The sequence below is a fragment of the Pristiophorus japonicus genome, unplaced genomic scaffold, assembly GCF_044704955.1.
Source record: "Pristiophorus japonicus isolate sPriJap1 unplaced genomic scaffold, sPriJap1.hap1 HAP1_SCAFFOLD_433, whole genome shotgun sequence".
In the NCBI taxonomy this organism is placed as follows: domain Eukaryota; kingdom Metazoa; phylum Chordata; class Chondrichthyes; family Pristiophoridae; genus Pristiophorus; species Pristiophorus japonicus.
Window position 1 is genome coordinate 55,001 of NW_027254235.1, and position 18,738 is coordinate 73,738.

Sequence of the window (18,738 nt, forward strand, 5' to 3'; positions counted from 1 at the left end):
ACACATATACAGAATCGTTATCAGAAATCTCGCGTGACACAGTTGCACGATTGTGGTACCTTTGTTGACTTTGTCTTCTGTATTCAACATGATTATTTAAATCTGGGTGTACCAGAGATAGCTTGTTCTTAAGACCTCTTTTCATCATGAGTTCAGCAAGCGAGACCCCTGTGAGTGTGTGGGGTCTACTCCTGTAACTCAGCAGTATGCAGGACAAGCGGCTCTGCAGTGACCCGTGGGTTACTCTCCTCATGCTTTGCTTGATAATTTGTACTGCACATTCAGCTTGCCCATTGGACGCAGGCTTGAACGATGCTGACCTTACATGTTTTATGCCATTAACTTTCACAACCTCCTGAAACTCCTGACTGGTGAAGCACGACCCATTGTCGCTCCCCACTATGTCAGGCAGACCATGTGTCGCGAACATGACATTGAGATTCTCTAAGGTTGCCGTGGACGTGCTGGATGACATCATTATGCATTCTATCCACTTTGAATAAGTGTCCACCACCACTAAAAACATTTGCCCAGGAAGGGACCTGCAAAATCTACATGGATCCTGGACCAAGTTTTGGATGGCCACGACCACAGATTCAGCGGCGATTCCGCTGGTGCTTTGCTGAGCTGCATGCATGTGTTGCACGCATGCTTCCAGCTCAGTATCAATTCCTGGCCACCATACATGGGACCTGGCGATGGCCTTCATCATCACTATACCAGGATGTGTGCTGTGTAACACATGCACAAACTTCTCTCTCCCTTTCTTGAGCATTACAACGCGATTGCCCCACAATATGCAATCTGCTTGAATAGACAGTTCGTCTTTGCGACAAATGTACAGTTTGGCCTCCTCGCACATTTGCTTAGGGATGGCAGACCAATCCCCTTTGAGGATGCAACTATTTACCACCGATAAGATCGGGTTCTGGCTGGTGCAGGTCTTAACTTGTTGAGCCGTGACAGGGGTTCCTTCACTCTCAAAAACATCCATGATTAACATTAGATCCACAGGTTGTGGCGTTTCCACCTCCGGTGTGGGCAACGGCAAATGGCTCAAAGCATTGGCACAATTCTCTGTGCCAGGTCTGTGGTGAATGACATAATCATAGGCAGATAATGTCAGTGCCCACCTTTGGATGCGGGTTGAAGTGTTGGTATTAATACCTTTGCTCTCAGAAATCAATGAAATGAACGGCTTGTGATCAGTCTCTAATTCGAACCTCAGACTGAACAGGTATTGATGCATCTTTTTAACACACACACATGCTAAAGCTTCTTTTTCTACCATGCTGTAGGCTCTTTCTGCTTTAGACAAACTTTTGGATGCATACGCGACAGGTCGAAGTTTCCCCGACTCATTGGCTTGTTGGAGTACGCAACCAATTCCATATGACGGTGCGTCACAGGCAAAAACTAAACGTTTACATGGGTCATAATGTACCAGCAGCTTGTTCGAGCAAAGCAGATTAGTGGCTTTCTCGAAAGCTCTGTCTTGCGCTGCACCCCACACCCAGTTGTCACCTTTTCTCAATAGCATATGCAGTGGTTCTAGTAAGGTGCTCAATTTAGGTAGGAAGTTACCAAAGTAGTTGAGTAGACCTAGGAACGAACGCAGCTCCGTCACATTCTGCAGCTTGGGTGCATTCTTGATGGCCTTGGTTATCACGTCAGTAGGTCTGATGCCATCAGCGGCAATTTTCCTCCCGAGGAATGTGACCTCCGGTGCCATGAAGATGCACTTCGAGCATTTCAGTCTGAGTCCCACTCTATCCAAACGCAGTAGAACCTCTTCCAGGTTGTTCAGATGTTGCTTGGAGTCACAACCGATGATCAGGATGTCATCTTGGAACACGACATTTCAGGGAACGGACTTCAGTAGACTTTCCATATTCCTCTGGAATATTGCTGCAGCCGAGCGAATTCCGAAAGAACACCTGTGGTAAATAAACTGTCCTTTGTGCGTGTTAATGCACCTAAGTCTCTTCGACGTCTTGACCAACTCCTGTGTCATATAGGCCGACGTCGTCCAGTTTTGTGAACAACGTCCCTCCGACTAGCGTCGCAAACAAGTCATCAGCCTTCGATAACGGGTACTGATCTTGTTTCGAAACCCTGTTGATCGTAGCCTTGTAATCTCCACAGATTCTGACTGTGCCATCACTTTTCAGTGCAGGAACAATGGGGCTGGTCCATTCATTAAATTCGACTAGTGATATGATCCCTTCACCCGGGAGTCTGTCCAGTTCAATTTCGAGCTTCTCCCTCATCATATACGGCACTGCCTGAGCTTTATGATGGACGGGTCTTGCATCTGAGTCCATGTGAATCTGCACCGTGGCTCCCGTGAAGTTGCTGATACCCGGTTCGAACAGCGAGGGGCATTTGCTCAATACTTGGGCACATGTATCTTCCTCCGATGACAACACCTTTATGTCGTTGCAGTCGCATTTGATTTTCTCCAACCAGTTCCTGCCGAGCAGCGTTGGGCCATTGCCTGGAGCAATCCACAGCAGTAACTCGTGAGCCGCACCATTATATGACACATTAATTTGTGCACTGCCAATCACCTTTATCAGTTCTTTGGTGTACGTGCGCAGCTTGGCATTAACAGGGCTCAGCCTGGGCCTCACAGTCTCAGTATCCCACAGCTTATTAAATGCTCTCTCGTTCATGATCGATTGACTCGCCCCCGTGTCCAGTTCCATCGCTATCAGTATCCCATTAAACTTCACATTAATCAAAATTGGTTTACTCTTGGTTATGAAGGAGTACAGTCTATACACTTCCTCCTCTGGCATCCCGGATTGCGTATCCGGATCCGCGCTAGTCTGACTCTCATCCTCCACGTGGTGTGTTGTAGCTCGCTTGCTCATCTGTTGACACTTGCGCTGGAGATGCCCCACTCTCAAGAGAGCCTTTGCAACTATATTGCTTAAATCGGCACAGCTGATGCTGATGATTTACCCCACAATGCCAACACGGAGAAGTCAGATATATTCCTGCTGGCGGACTTTGGGCAGCCACAGGTTTCGCGAATGCAGCCTGATAGGCCCTTCCATGTGCCGCTCTGCTGAATGCCGAATCAATCGCATTTACAGTACTTGCCGAGATTCGGTTCTTCACCGCTATTTGCTTTAGACTCCTGTCTGTCGTCATACATGATTGAGCAATCTGGATGGCCCTTTTTAAAGCCAACTCCTCCACCGCCAGAAGTTTGCGCAGGATCACCTCGTGGTTGACACCGATAACAAAGTCCCGCATCATGTCTGCCAACACCGTCCCGAACTTGCACGGTCCCGCTAAACGTCTCAGGTCGGCAACGAATTCCGCCGCACTCTGGCCCTCCGATCGAACGTGTGTATAAAACCTGTATCTCGAGATGATGATGCCGCCATCTGACTTGAGGAGCTCCCGTACCAATGTACACAGCTCCTCGTATGTTTTCTCTGTTGGATCACTCGGCATGAGTAGATGCTTTATCAGACCGTAGATCTTTGAACCGGACACAGTGAGGAACACAGCCTGGCACCGATCTGCATCGTCGACCCCCTTCAATTTGTTGCCATGAAGTACTGGTTCAAATGACCCACAAAGTCTGCCCAATGTTCTCCCTCCACGAATCGCTCTAAAAATCCAATTGTGCTCATTTTGCAAACAAAGGTTCTTGTATTCTCATCGCCAAATGTTATGTATACAATAAAGGTTCAAGCTGAGTACTGTTTAATTAAGCAAGGTACAAGTTCATCCAAGGTGATTGGATCAGACATCGTTGACGATCTTGGTGCCGCCATCAAGTTTGTCAAAATTTGCCGCTTCATCTGGCGTCGAAATTCTTTGTATCAAGTGGGATGCAATGGTCTGATGGTCGTCCTGTGTTCGATGGAATTTGCCCTGCCAAGTTGACGGAGCAGGGCCCAAGCTTCCCTGCTGGAGTGAGTGAAGTTAATCTTCTCCACCTTTCACGTCTTGCCGAGTTCAAAAACTCCAGCATTGCGGTAGTTGTGCCTGGGTTCTTGTTCAGCGAATACTCCTGATAGAGAGCCTTGCTTTCTTCCATCCAACAAGGAACATATATGTTTCTAAACCCCCGAGGTATACCTCGTTTTGCACTGGTTTAACAATTCTTATAAATTTGTTGAAGGCATTTGGTGGTTGGCGGAATCCACTAGATGGTGTCAACTGACCTTTGGAAGGCTTCTCAGTCTGCTTTTTTGAAGATCCATCGTGGTTCTGGTGTTGATGTAATGACAGGTTAGTCAAAGAAGGGATAGGGCAAATTGGAGATGAAGGGGACCAGTATGTATTTGAAAGTGCGGGAATGGTTGAGGTTCTTGAGCATTGGGCCTCAGCTTTTAGAGGAGGGCGACGGTGGGGTACCTGAGGAGGATGTGGAACAGCCATGACAGGAGATAAGTATTCTAAAAGATGTTCATTAATGGGATGAAATAGTGACGTCAACAGACTCAGATAGTATACAACCCAGAGTAGAAGAGACACAGTGGAGATACTCACCATTAAATTGTCCAAACATCTGTGGAAATGGATTTGTCCCAAAGGGCTGGATAAGTATTGTGCGCTATTCAAGAAGGGGTAAAAGAATAATCTGGGAAATTACTGGTCAATTAGTTTTACCCTGGTTGTGGGTAAATGACTGGAATCCATAATACAGGTTGAAATGGGTAAGCATGCATGGGCTGATTAATCCGGGAGAGGATGGATTTTGTAAAGAGCAGGTTATGTTTGACATATTAAATTTTTGATGAAATCTTGCGGGTATAGACAGAGGAATGCAATGAATGTTGTACGTGGATTCTCCGAGATGTTTGATAATATTTTGAGTTAGAGACTTGTAAAGATGAAGGCATGTAAAAAAGAATGTAATTGCATCGACAGACAGTTGGATAAATGGGTCTTTATTGGCCTAGGATACAGATTCACCAGAATGATACTGGGCTATAAAGGGTTAAATTGAGGACAAGTTGCATAAACTTGGCTGAAAGGGGAACATGGATCCATCAAAGATAGACACTGGTGAGACTATAATGAAAGAAAAAGACTTCAATTTATATAGTGCCTTTCACTACCTCCGAACGTCCCAAAGCGCTTTACAGTCAATGAAGTACTTTAAATATAATCACTCATAAATGTAGGAAACACAGCAGACATTTTGTGCACAGCAAGCTCCCACAAACTGCAATGAAATAAATGACCATATTTTCTGTTTGTGATGTTGACCGGGGGATAATTTCGGCCAGGAGACTGAGAACTCCCTTGCTCTTTGGAAAAAGTAGCCGTGGGATATTTTACGTCCACCTGAGACGGGGCCTCACTTCAATGTCGCATCCAAAAGATGGCACCTCCGGCAGTGCAGCGATCTCTCAGTACTTACCCCTCCAACAGTGCAGCGCTCCCTCAGTACTACCCCTCCAACAGTGCAGCGCTCCCTCAGTACTGCATTGCAAGTGTCAATGCAGATTATGTGCTCAAAATTTTCATGGTTTTAATCCCCTTGGGCAGAAAGATGTATGTATTGTAATTCATGGTTAAGTGGGAGATTAGATAATGATCACATAATGATTCCCAGAATTTGACTATTGTGTTTTAGTTTCAGGTGAATTTGAAGGTGATGACTTCCCAGAAAAGCATCACTTTCAGGTTACATAAAGAGTGGACATTTTATTTCCCGAATGTCTGTGTTCCAGGACGGATAGTCACGGAGGGTGAATTTCTGCACGGGTTCTCCTGTTAGCTCACTGACGTTACGGTGGAGCCAATGGGAATGTCCAGATCATTATGCCCACTTCCCAGCCAATTCTGTACGTCGTGAATGGGCCCAAATTGCAAACCATTTACTTGCTTTATTTTGAACTTACTAATCACAATGCCGTTTTTGAGCCTGAGGCAAACGATCACCGTGAATCGCAGGATTTGTCGTGGCACATTAGCTCTGCGGTCTGCCTCCGTTTCCTTAGACTATAATCAGTGCCGTCTGCCTCCTCTTCCCAACATGGGCAACATCGCTTCCCAACATCAGGGTGTTACTGGTCTCGTTTTCTTTATTCTTTCTGTAATGCTGTAGTGTTTAAAACAAAAACAAATGATTGTAGACCAAAAGCTGTTGATTAAAACCAGTCTTGTGCCATTAACATCTCATTTTTGGCCGTCATCTCTTTTGTCTCTCAAATCACTCCCGCCTTCCATCCTATCACAGACCATCCTTAAAGCCCTCTCCCCTGTCTTCACCACTCACCTCCAACAACAAATGTGAGGAGCTCGTGGACTTCTTTGTCCAAAGATTGAGACCATCCGATCAGCTGCCTCTGCGAGTTCCCTTCCTTCACCTAGCTCACAGGGCCAAACTTCATCTGACGCTCCCATCTACTCTAGCCCTAAACTAGTATCTTTTTCTAATTTATCTTTGATCTCCCCTCTTAATTTCTCCAAACTCATTTTATCAATGAGACCGACTTCCTGCTCCCTTGACCCTATTCCCACTAAACTACTGACCACCCAACTTACTTTTTTGGCTCCCATGTTAGCCGACATTGTTAACGGTTCTCTGTCCTCGGGCACTGTTTCCCTCTTCTTCAAATCTGCTGTCATCACCCCTCTCCTCAAAAAAACAAACATTGACCCCACTTTGCTTGCTAGCTATCACCCCATCTCCAACCTCCCTTTCCTGTCCAAAGTACTTGAACGTGTTGTTGCCTCCCAAATCCGTGATCATCTTCCCATGAATTCAATGTTTGAATCCCTTCAATCTGGCTTTCGCCCCTGCCACAACATCGAACTGCTCTCATCAAAATCACAAATGACATCCTTCGTGGCTGTAACAAAGGTAAACTATCCCTCCTCATCCTTCTGGACCTGTCTGCAGCCTTTGACGCAGTTGACCACTCCATCTTCCTCCAACGCCTCTCCACCAATGGCCAGCCAGGTGGGACTGCACTCGCCTGGTTCCATTCTTATCTATCTAATTGTAGCCAGAAAATCTCCAGCAATGGCTTCTCTTCACACTCCCACATCGTTACCTCTGGTGTCCCCCAAGGATCTGTCCTTAGTCCCCTCTTATTTCTCATTTATAAGCCACCCCTTGGCGATATCATCCGAAAACACAGAGTCAGATTTTGACACCCAGCTCGACCTCTCCACCACTTCTGTCGACCCCTGCTTGGTATCTAAATTGTCAGTTTGCTTATCCGACATCCAGTACTGGATGAGCAGAAATTTTCTCCAATTAAATATTGGGAAGACCGAAGCCATTATCTTTGGTCCCCGGCTCAAATTGTGTTCCCTAACCACTGACTCCATCCCTCTCCCTAGCATCAATCTGAGAGGGAACAAGGCTGTTCACAACCTAGATGTCATATTTGACCCTGAAATGAGTTTCCAGCCACATATCCGCGCTGTATCTAAAACCGCCTTTTTCCACCTCTGTAACATTGCCCGGCTCCGCCCCTGCCTCAGCTCTTCGGCTGCAGATACCCTCATTCCTGCCTTTGTTACCTCTAGACTTGACTACTCCTGGCCAGCCTTCCACATTCTACACTATGTAAACTTGAAGTCACCCAAAACTCAGCAGCCCGTGTACTAACTTGCACCAAGTCAAATCACCCATCACCCCTGTGCTGTCTGACCTACATTGGCTCCCAGTTAAACACCTCAATTTCAAAATTCTCATCCTTGTTTACAAATCCCTCCATGGCCCTCACCCCTCCCTATCTCTGTAATCTCCTCCAGCTCCACAACCACCTCCTCGCCTCCCACCCCCAAGATCTCTGCGCTCCTCAAATTCTGGCCTCTTGACCATCCCTGATTATAATCGCTCCACCATCAGTGGCCGTGCCTTCAGCTGCCTGGCCCTAAGCTCTGGAACTCCCTCCGTAAGCCTCTCCTTCCTCCTTTAAGACCTCTTTAAACAAGTTTTTGGTCACCTGGCCTAATTTCTCCTGTAGCTCGGTGTCAAATTTATCTGATGGTCTGTAACACTGCTCTGAAGCGCCTTGGGATGTTTTAGTAGAGTGGATAAGGGAGAACCAGTTGATGTGGTATATTTGGACTTTCAGAAGGCGTTCGACAAGGTCCCACACAAGAGATTGATGTGCAAAGTTAGAGCACATGGGATTGGGGGTAGTGTACTGACATGGATTGAGAACTGGTTGTCAGACAGAAAGCAAAGAGTATGAGTAAATGGGTACTTTTCAGAATGGCAGGCAGTGACTAGTGGGGTACCGCAAGGTTCTGTGCTGGGGCCCCAGCTGTTTACACTGTACATTAATGATTTAGATGAGGGGATTAAATGTAGTATCTCCAAATTTGCGGATGACACTAAGTTGGGTGGCAGTGTGAGCTGCGAGGAGGATGCTGTGAGGCTGCAGAGCGACTTGGATAGGTTAGGTGAGTGGGCAAATGCATGGCAGATGAAGTATAATGTGGATAAATGTGAGGTTATCCACTTTGGTGGTAAAAACAGAGAGACAGACTATTATCTGAATGGTGACAGATTAGGAAAAGGGGAGGTGCAAAGAGACCTGGGTGTCATGGTACATCAGTCATTGAAGGTTGGCATTCAGGTGCAGCAGGCGGTTAAGAAAGCAAATGGCATGTTGGCCTTCATAGCAAGGGGATTTGAGTACAGGGGCAGGGAGGTGTTGCTACAGTTGTACAGGGCATTGTTGAGGCCACACCTGGAGTATTGTGTACAGTTTTGGTCTCCTAACCTAAGGACATTCTTGCTATTGAGGGAGTGCAGCGAAGGTTCACCAGACTGATTCCCGGGATGGCGGGACTGACCTATCAAGAAAGACTGGATCAACTGGGCTTGTATTCACTGGAGTTCAGAAGAATGAGAGGGGACCTCATAGAAACATTTAAAATTCTGACGGGGTTAAACAGGTTAGATGCAGGAAGAATGTTCCCAATGTTGGGGAAGTCCAGAACCAGAGGTCACAGTCTAAGGATAAGGGGTAAGCCATTTAGGACCGAGATGCGGAGGAACTTCTTCACCCAGAGAGTGGTGAACCTGTGGAATTCTCTACCACAGAAAGTTGTTGAGGCCAATTCACTAAATATATTCAAAAAGGAGTTAGATGAGGTCCTTACTACTCGGGGGATCAAGGGGTATGGCGAGAAAGCAGGAATGGGGTACTGAAGTTGAATGTTCAGCCATGAACTCATTGAATGGCGGTGCAGGCTAGGAGGGCCGAATGGCCTACTCCTGCACCTATTTTCTATGTTTCTATGTAAGTACATTAAAGGATCTATATAAATGAAGGTTATTATTATTATCCCTTTTGTCATTTAATCTCTCCTGCCTTGCACCCTATCACAGACCTGCCCCTTTGGTCTTTCCTCCCCGCCTCTGCACTTCCTTAAGAATCGGTTACATCGCGAACTTTTCCAGTTCTGATGAAGGGTCAGACCCGAAACGTTAACTTTGTTTCTCTCCACAGAACGCTGCTTCACCTGTTGCGATTTCCTGCCTTTTCTCCCATTATTGATGATGAAAACCTGACTTCCTTCAACTGCGGCAGATTAGAAAGTTGCTCGATGTTTTTGATGAAAGGAATGGGATTGATGTGATATAATTGGTCACTTTGCAGCAGGAGCTGCCTTGGGTGGAGATGCAATACCTGCCGAGATTGGGGCCAGGACTGATGATATCTGGAGTGTTTGACACGGTCACCACAGGCTCTTGCTGCTGCTTCACATTCCTGAGCTGTGCTGTTTCCCGAGTCCCCGCCACAGCAATGGGGCTGTGTGTAAATGGCGGGGGGGAATAGAGCCCCAAAGGCCCGAGTGTAACCCAGCCCATTCACCGGGCGGTCTCCGGCCACTTCCACCCTTCATTCCCTCCCCAACCTCCGCCATATTGCTGCCCAGAGTGAGAACACCCGCCCGCCTTTTCTCTCTTCGTCTCCGCCCCGCCCACCCTCAGCGCCCGCCGCTCCCCATTGGCCGCAAGTGCGGCCTCCCGCCCAGCACCTGGCGTCATTGTCCGGCTGCTTCCTTTCTATTGGTTGTGTCCGATGTCAATCAGCGTGGTGCTGATGACGACCCCGCCCCCCCCCCCCCCGCCAACGGCTCAGCACGCGAGGTCCTCATTAGCATAACGGTCATCCGGCGCACGTGACACCTCGCGGGAAGAAGGCAGGGCTGCAGTGATTGGCGTCACAGCCGGCCAATAGGAAGCGTGTTGTTGGGGCGATGACGTCATGAGTTAAGGCAGGGCTGGTGAAATGCAGCCAATAATAGCCGTTGCTTTTGGCGGGAAGGAGTCTCCTGGAGGCCTCGGGTGGGTCGTACACGGTGAGTACTGAGGGAGCACCGCACTGTCGGAGGGGCAGTACTGAGGGAGCACCGCACTGTCGGAGGGGCAGTACTGAGGGAGCGCCATACTGCGCTGTGGGAGGGGCAGTACTGAGGGAGTGCCGCACTGTCTGTGGGGCAGTACTGAGGGAGCACCGCACTGTCGGAGGGGCAGTACTGAGGGAGCACCGCACTGTCGGAGGGGCAGTACTGAGGGAGCACCGCACTGTCGGAGGGGCAGTACTGAGGGAGTGCCGCACTGTCGGAGGGGCGGTACTGAGGGAGTGCCGCACTGTCGGAGGGGCGGTACTGAGGGAGCACCGTACTGCGCTGTCGGAGGGGCAGTACTGAGGGAGTGCCGCACTGTCGGAGGGGCAGTACTGAGGGAGTGCCGCACTGTCGGAGGGGCAGTACTGAGGGAGTGCCGCACTGTCGGAGGGGCAGTACTGAGGGAGTGCCGCACTGTCTGTGGGGCAGTACTGAGGGAGCACCGTACTGCGCTGTCGGAGGGGCAGTACTGAGGGAGCACCGCACTGTCGGAGATGTTGCCTTTTGGATGAGACGTTAAACCGAGGCCCTGTCCGCCCTCGCAGGTGGATGTAAAAGATCCCACAGCTACTATCTTGAATAAGAGCAGGGGAGTTCTCCCCAGCGATTGAGGAGAATTTCTTCTCTCAGAGGGTTGTAAATCTGTGGAATTCTCTGCCCCAGAGAGCTGTGGAGGCTGGGGCATTGAATATATTTAAGGTGGAGATCAACAGATTTTTGAGCGATAAGGGAGTGAAGGGTTAAGGGGAGCGGGCGGGGAAGTGGAGCTGGGCCCAAGATCAGATCAGCCATGATTTTATTGAATGGCGGAGCAGGCTCGAAGGACCAAAATGCCTACTCCTAATTCTTGTGTCCTGGGTCAATATTTATCCCTCAATCAACATCTACAACAAATCGCAGAGTGATACAGCACAGAAGGAGGCCATTCGTCCCGTCGTGACTGTGCCAGCTCCGTGATAGAGCGATGCGAGCAGTCCCACTCTCTGCCCTTTCCCCGCAACCCGGCACATGTTGTCCTGCTCATTAATGTGCACTGATTTAATTACAGCAGGCCCCCATTCTTCAAAAGGAAGTGAGATCCCGCCCATCGTGATATGATTGACAGTGACAGGAGCCAATCAGGGCCCGGCAGCGAGTGGACTGAGACTATTGGTGCTGGAGAGGGAGAGCGAAGGGAGGGTCGATGGGCTTCCGGGTTCAGTGCAGCAAACCTGTCGCTTGGGGCAATGTGGGGAAACTGGCAGAGGTGAGTTTTGTCCACGATCCGTCAAGTTAGGATTCGAAACAGGACATGGATCCTCATCCTGACCGGGATCAGGATTTTGAACTGGATAAAGCGGCTGCTCGCATCCTGGAGCCGCGTCACAAAGGAGCAGGAACAGCCAGCGGGAGGGGAAAGAGGGAAGGGAGGGGAGAGGGAAAGAGGGCGGAAAGGAGGGAAATAGGGAAGGGAGAGGGCGGAAAGAGGGAGGGGAGAGGGAAAGAGGGTGTAAAGGAGGGGAATAGGGAAGGGGGGAAAGAGGGAAGTGTAAGAGGGGGAAGAAATAAAGGGGGAGGGGAGGGGAATAGGAAAGATGGAGGGAGGGGAAAGGAGGAAGAAGGAGAAGGAAGCGGGGGAGGACTGGTTGGGGCGCGGGTTGGTCAGTACAAGATACTAAATTGCGCTCCTATTGCTGCAAATTTAATTGACCCTTATCTCTGAGTTTCCAAGAAACATATTGCTGCTACTGACTAAAATGCCCCTTGTGTGTAATGATGAATGATTCAACACACGATCTGTTTAATACCTTTGGAATGTTCCGGGCAAAGAGAAGTACATGAAGACATTGTGAAACAAATGGGCATTCCTAGATGTGGAGGAAATCCCGGGATTCCATGTGTTCTGTTCGTCTACAAAGTGTCGCGTGAAACTGAGGATTTCCACAACGCTCTGCAATGAATTGAAAGTAATATTTTTGTTGTCCTGGCTTATTTTTCCTCTTGTACTTCTCCCTCTGTATATTTCCAGTGTGATAAGTAGCGCACATATTCAAGGCTGACAGTCCCTGTGCAGTACAGAGGGAGCACTGCACTGTCGGAGGTGATGTGTGCCCTCAGGTGGATGTAAAAGATTCCACTGCACTATTTCGAAGAAGAGCAGGAGAGTTCTCCCTGGTATCCTGGGCCAATATTTATCCCTCAATGAACACTGAAAACAGATTTATCTCATTGCAGTTTGTGGCAGCTTGTGCGCAAACTGGCTGCCATGTTTCCTATTTTACAACTGTGACCGTACATCAAAATACTTCATTAGCTGTAAAATCGTCCCAGGAAGATTTGAAAGATTGTGGTCCGTGATAGAGTAAATAAGGAGGAACTGTATACACTGGTAGCAGGGTTGGTAACCAGAGGAAACCGAGTTAAGATCATTGGCAAAAGAACCAGGGGAGAGATGACAAGTCACCCGGTCCACATGGGATACATCCTAGGTTACTGAGGGAAGCTAGGGTGGGGATCGCAGAAGCTCTGACCACAATCTTTCAATCTTCCTTGGATATTGGAGTAGTGCCAGAGGGCTGGAGGATTGCAACTGTTGAACACCCCTGTTCAAAAAAAGGGGAGAGGGATAAACCTGATAACTACAGGCCAGTCTAATGTCCGTGGTGGGGAAACTACTAGAGGCTATTGTCAAGGAGAAGATTAATTCTCACTTGAAGAAGCATGGGTTAATAGATTTGTTAAAGGCAAATCATGTCTGACTAACCTGAGTTCTTTGAAGAAACAGAGTTGATGAAGGTGGAACAGTATATGTATATATGGGCTTTCAAAAGGCATTTGATAAAGTACCTCATAACAGACTTATTCAGAAATTAGAAGCACATGGTATTAAAGGAACGGTGGTAACTTGGGTACATAATTGGCTCCTCATAGTCATCATCATAGGCAGTCCCTCGGAATCGAAGAAGACTTGCTTCCACTCCCAAAGTGAGTTCTTTGATGGCTGAACAGTCCGATACGAGAGCCACAGACCCTGTTACAGGTGGGACAGACATTATTGGCTACATGATAGGAGACAGAGAATAGTGGAGAAGAGAATAGAGGGTTATGCTGATAGTTAGATGAGAAAGGAGGCTCGAGTGGAGCATAAACACTGGCATGGATTGGTTGGGTCGAATGGACTGTTTCTGTGCAAGCCTCCCTAATAAAGTGCGACATCCCCACTGACGCCTGGGAGTCCCTGGGCAAAGACCACCCTAAGTGGTGGGAGGGCGCTGAGCACCTCGAGTCTCAACTTTGAGAGCATGCAGAAAACCAGCGCAGGCAGCAGAAAGAGCGTATTGGACTGTCCCACCCACCCCTTCCCTCAACGACTATCTGTCCCACCTGTGACAAAGTCTGTGGCTCTCGTATTGGACTGTTCAGCCACCAAAAAACTCACTTCAGGAGTGGAAGCAAGTCTTCCTCGATTCAGAGGGAATGCCCACGATGATGATAATCTGTTTAAAATTCTCTTTTGCAACAAATTCCTCCCCCCCATCTCTCCGAAAGGCTGGGATATTCCACTGGAGTTTGGTGCCCAGTGGGCAGAGGTGGGAAATTAATGTGGAGCTGGTTCCTCAGCTCTCCCCTACCACTTCCAGGATCCCTGACTCAGGGTAGAGTTCTACCAACTGATCCATATGCAACCATATTCAAAAGGGCGTGGAAATGATAGGAATAGATTACCCAGTCTACTTTACCATTTTCAGTCTAGCAATGGGGGAAATGGAGCCCTGTGCCCAGTGGACAGAAAGAAGGAACAAACTTCTGTTTTTATAGTGCTTTTCGTGAACTCAGGACGTCCCAAAGCACTTTACACCAACAAAATACTTCAGAAATGTAATTACTGACGTAATGTATGAAATGTGGCAACCAATTTGCACACAGTCTCAGTCTCTTCTCCAGTCATAATCTATTTTTCCACTGGTGAATATCACCTACCTTCATTGATCTCAATGCCATGGGGTGAATTCAGATTTCCTCAACTTCGGCTTGTCCCTTTGGGGCAGTGAAAACTGGGCTGCTTTCAATTCTTGGACAGCACACTTTCTTCATGTGTCTTCCGCAAGTCCAATCCAACAGCTCCACTTTTGGTCCTTCGTTATCAGCTGATGCTCTTAAAACATCCCACTTCCTCAGATCCCAAATGGAATTCCCGTGTTTTCCCATGGCTGCAGGGACTTCCCAAACATAAGAAATAGGAGCAGTAGTAGACCATATGGCACCTCGAGCCTGGTCCGCCATTCAATGTCATGGCTGATCTTCTACCTCAACTCCACTTACCTGCACTTTCCCCATATCCCTTGCTTCCCTTAGTATCCAAAAATCTATCGATCTCTGTCTTGAATATACTCAACGACTGAGCCTCCACAGCCCTCTGGGGTAGAGAATTCCAAAGATTCACCACCCTCTGAGTGAAGAAATTCCTCCTCATCTCAGTCCTCAATGGCCGACCCCTTATCCTGAGACTGTGACCCCTGGTTCTAGACTCCCCAGCCCGGGGGGGAAACATCCTCCCTGCATCTACCCAGTCAATCCCCCTCAGAATCTTATGTTTCATAAGATCACCTCACATTCTTCTAAACTCCAGGGAATATAGGCCATGTTTCAGATTCTTACCAAACATGTTTTGAAACCTCAACAAGTCTTTCTTTAAATCAGGCAAGATGGGAATATTGCTTTGGGAAATGGAGGAGCCTTTTCTAGCAAGAATTGGACAGGATACAGGAAAAAGCTCATGTGAAACGTGATGATTCTCTCATCTGTCTCCCTCAAAGCTTTGATTGTCTGTATTTTACTGATACTACTCAGGCCATTTCTCCTCTTGTGTTCCTCTCAGGTACTTACTAAGTTCCAAATGTCCCATAAATTATTTTCCTTACAACTGTATTTTGTTGAAATTAGGGCTCTTGCACTGCCTCTTACTTGAACTCATTCTTTCCCAACCTCAGAACTGTGGAACTCCTTATCTCCCTCAGTCTCCCCTTCCTCATAACATCTACAGACTTCAAAAGAAAAGCTTTGCTAGCCTTGGCTCAATAGCCAGGTTTGGATAATTCCTTCCTTACCCTTTTAACAGATTTGTACAATAGAGATAGTAGTATGTTTGACAAGTATGTTTATTGCTGACTAAACATTAATCTAAAGTATCCTAACCAACCATACAAAATAGCACACATTAGAACATGTAGCCCTGTATCCAAAACTTAATGTGCGTAGATTTAATCAGAAATCGTGAAGGTGGCTTCTCCAAGCCTCCCAACGTTTCCAATGCAGATTTCTTTCCTTATTTTCTAAGTGCTGACTTGTACTCATTTGGTTCATGGTTCTCTTCCTGCTGAATGCAACCCTTCTCTCATGTTTTACATCTTCCCCTTTGTTTCAAGTAGTTTCCCAAACAGAGATGAGACCTCATTCATACCCTTCTTCACACCAGAGTATTACTTATTCATTCACCACCGCCCCCCATCCCCAAAACATTCTCTGATGTAACCAATCCTCTGATGTATGCACGCATGGAACTCCCTGCTGTGAGAGAAGCCTGTGTTTCAAACTTTATCAGCAGTTTTGAGACGAGCTTTGCGAATATGACAGGGAAAATCCGGCTTTTTCAAGGACATGATTTAAACAAATTCTTTCCATATTATAGTCTCTATTAAAAACAAAAGCAATGTAAAAACACATTAGTATTCTTACAGGCAGCACTCTTGACTCTGAGTCAAAAAGTTGACTCCAGCCCCCGCTCCAGGACTTAGCACTTCAGTGCTGCACTGTCAGAGGTGCCGCCTTTCAGAAAAGACATTCAATGAGCATGTGTCCTCAAAAGATCCCGTGGCACTATTCGAAGAAGAGCAGGAAAGTTCTCCTCGGTGTCCTGGCAATATTATCACTCAATCAATATTACTGAAACAGGTTCTCTGGCTATCATATTGCTATTTGTGGGATCTTGCTGTGTGCAAATTGGCTGCTGTGTTTCCTACATTATAACAGAGACTGCACTTCAAAAAGTACTTCATTGGCTGTAAGGCGCTTTGGCACGTCCTGAGGTCATGAAATGTGCTATAATGCCACGTCCTTCTTTTAACTAATTCTTGATCTTCTTTTCACTTTGGTGCTGCAGATTGTTAAGGAAAGCTCAAGATCTTTACAGGCCACTACTCACGCACAGTCGTTGCTGATTCATTATGGTGGCATGACAAGTGTTCTTGTGAACAAGATCCCCAAAAATGAGAGAGTTCCTACAAAACATCAGATGCAAACTTGTTTATCATGCTGGCCTATTATCCCAATTCCGATCTCAAGACTGTCTTGGCTATCTCATTGCAGGTGACCAAAAACATGGTCAAAGAGGTAGGTTTTTACAAGTGTTGTCAAAGAGGAATGAGAGGCGGAGAGGTTTAGCGAATCCCCAGAGCTTATATTATATCCTCTACCTCACTGGCCACATATAGTGAAATATAAATATAAGATTGTCACCAATAAAATCAATAGGGAATTCAGAAAAAGCCTCTTCACCCAGAGAGTGGTGGGAATGTGGCACTCGCTGCCACAGGGAGGGGTTGAGGTGAATAACAGAGATGCATTTAATGGAAACTAGATAAACACATGGGGAGAAAGGAAAAGGAGGGAGGGAGTGGGGAAGGGACTGCAGGGGGTGGACGAAGGTGGGGGGTGGGGGGAGGAGAATGAGATGGTGGGGTAAAGATGGGGCAGGGTGGTAGGAGTGACAGTGGGGCAAAGGGGTGCCCCCCCCCACACACAAAAGCCCCTCCGGGACACCTCCTAAAGACCCATGGGAGCTAGAAACACGCCCCCCCACCCCCAGAGGCCCCGACACCAGGCACAATCCCAGGCCCAGACTCCGGCCCTCCTTGCTCTCACCTACCTTCACACTGATCATTCTCCACGCTCTTGCTGCCATTCTTGCTGGAGGGGTGGTAGCAGGGGGGAGGGGGCAAGTAGAAGGTGTAGGCGGGGGGTGGGGGGGGTTAAGATGGCCGGGAGATGATAGTAGGGGGCGAGTCTGTCGGAGTGGGTGGGCGGGGGTAGTAGGGGAAGTCGTAGGAGGCGGCGGGGGTGGGGTAAGGGGTAAAAGAGGGAGGGAGGTTAGGAGGAAGTGGAGGCGGTAAAGGGGTAGGAAGGGGCATTGGGCTAGGAGTGGTGGGTAGGAGGGGTTGGGGGTAGGAGGAGGGTGGGGGAGAAAGGAGAGTGGGGGGACGGTAAGGGAGCGGGGGAAGGGTTGGGGGTGTGGTGAGGAGTAGGGGGGCTCGGGGGATGAGGTAGTCGGGAGGGGTAGGAGTGTGCAGGTGAATGGAGTAGGAGGTGGGGGATGGAGTAAGAGGGAGCGGGGGAAGGATAGGAGCGGGCGAGGGGGTGGGGTGAAGGGAGAGGAGAGGGTAGGAGGGAAAGGGGAGGTAGGAGTGGGTGGGGAAGGGATGGGCGGTGGGGGGCAGAGGTAGAAGGGGTGAGGGAAGAGGGAGTGGGGGCAGGGGTGGGAGGAGGAAGAGGTATTAGGGTGTATAAGGGAGCAGGGATAAGGAAGCGCAGGAAGGGGGTGTGGGAGGGGGCACGGTAAAAGTGGTAGGGGGGGGGTAGGAGAGGGTGGGAGGAGGCATAGGAGGTGGCGTGGGGAAGGGAGGTAGGAGGGCTGGGGAGACAGGAAGTAGGAGGGGGCCCGGTGAAGGGGAATGTAGGACGGGGAAGGGGAGTGTTGGAGAGGCTGCAGGGAAGGGGAGTGAAGGAGAGGGAGGGGGGAAGGGGACTGTGGGGGGCGGGGGGGGGGAAGGTGAGTGTAGGAGGGGGTGGGGGGAGGAAGGGGAGTGTGGGGGGGGAAGGGGCGTGTGGAGGAGGGGGAAGGGGCGTGTAGGAGGGGGGAAGGGGAGTGGAGGGGTGAAGGGGAGTGTAGATGGGGGGGAAGGGGTGTGTAGGAGGAGGTGCGGGGAAGGGGTGTGTAGGAGGGGGGGAAGTGGGGGTGTAGGACGGGGAAGAGGGTAGATGGGGCAGGGGGATGGAAGAGTGGATGAAATTTGAGGAAGAGTGAGCGTGAGAAACTGAGGCAAAGCAATTGGGAGAGAACTAGAAAGTGCAAGAGGGAAAAAGTGGAAGAAAAACTTAGGGAGGAAGAAACCAGTGAGTGAGAAGAGAAAAACAAAGAGGGTGTTAGCGTAGGGATTTTGGGGGATAGAGTGTACAAGAGAGGAGAGATGAAAGGTGGCATATCGACATTAGATACTGAGCAGGGAGGGAAAGACAGAAAAAGCGGGAGAATGAAGTGTAAAAAGTCAATGGCTCAGGTTTGCAGCGGCAGACAAAATGCACACGCAAATAGGTACAAGCGAAAAACGAAAAGTAAATAAATTG

At 48.6% G+C, this 18,738-nt stretch overlaps 1 protein-coding gene across 2 annotated transcripts in view; it reads right to left on the bottom strand.

Moving 5' to 3' along the window:
- Positions 1-5,841: 5,841 nt before the first annotated feature.
- The window catches only part of LOC139251728 (uncharacterized), a 53,047-nt gene continuing 40,150 nt past the window's right edge, over positions 5,842-18,738 (bottom strand). Inside the window, exon 4 of one of the 2 annotated variants that reach the window (XM_070873280.1) lies at positions 5,842-6,076. The gene's annotated coding sequence lies outside the window, so the exon portion shown is untranslated. Of the gene's footprint in view, positions 6,077-15,494; positions 16,617-18,738 lie in introns of those variants that run through there. The other variant, XM_070873281.1, reaches the window with a different exon arrangement.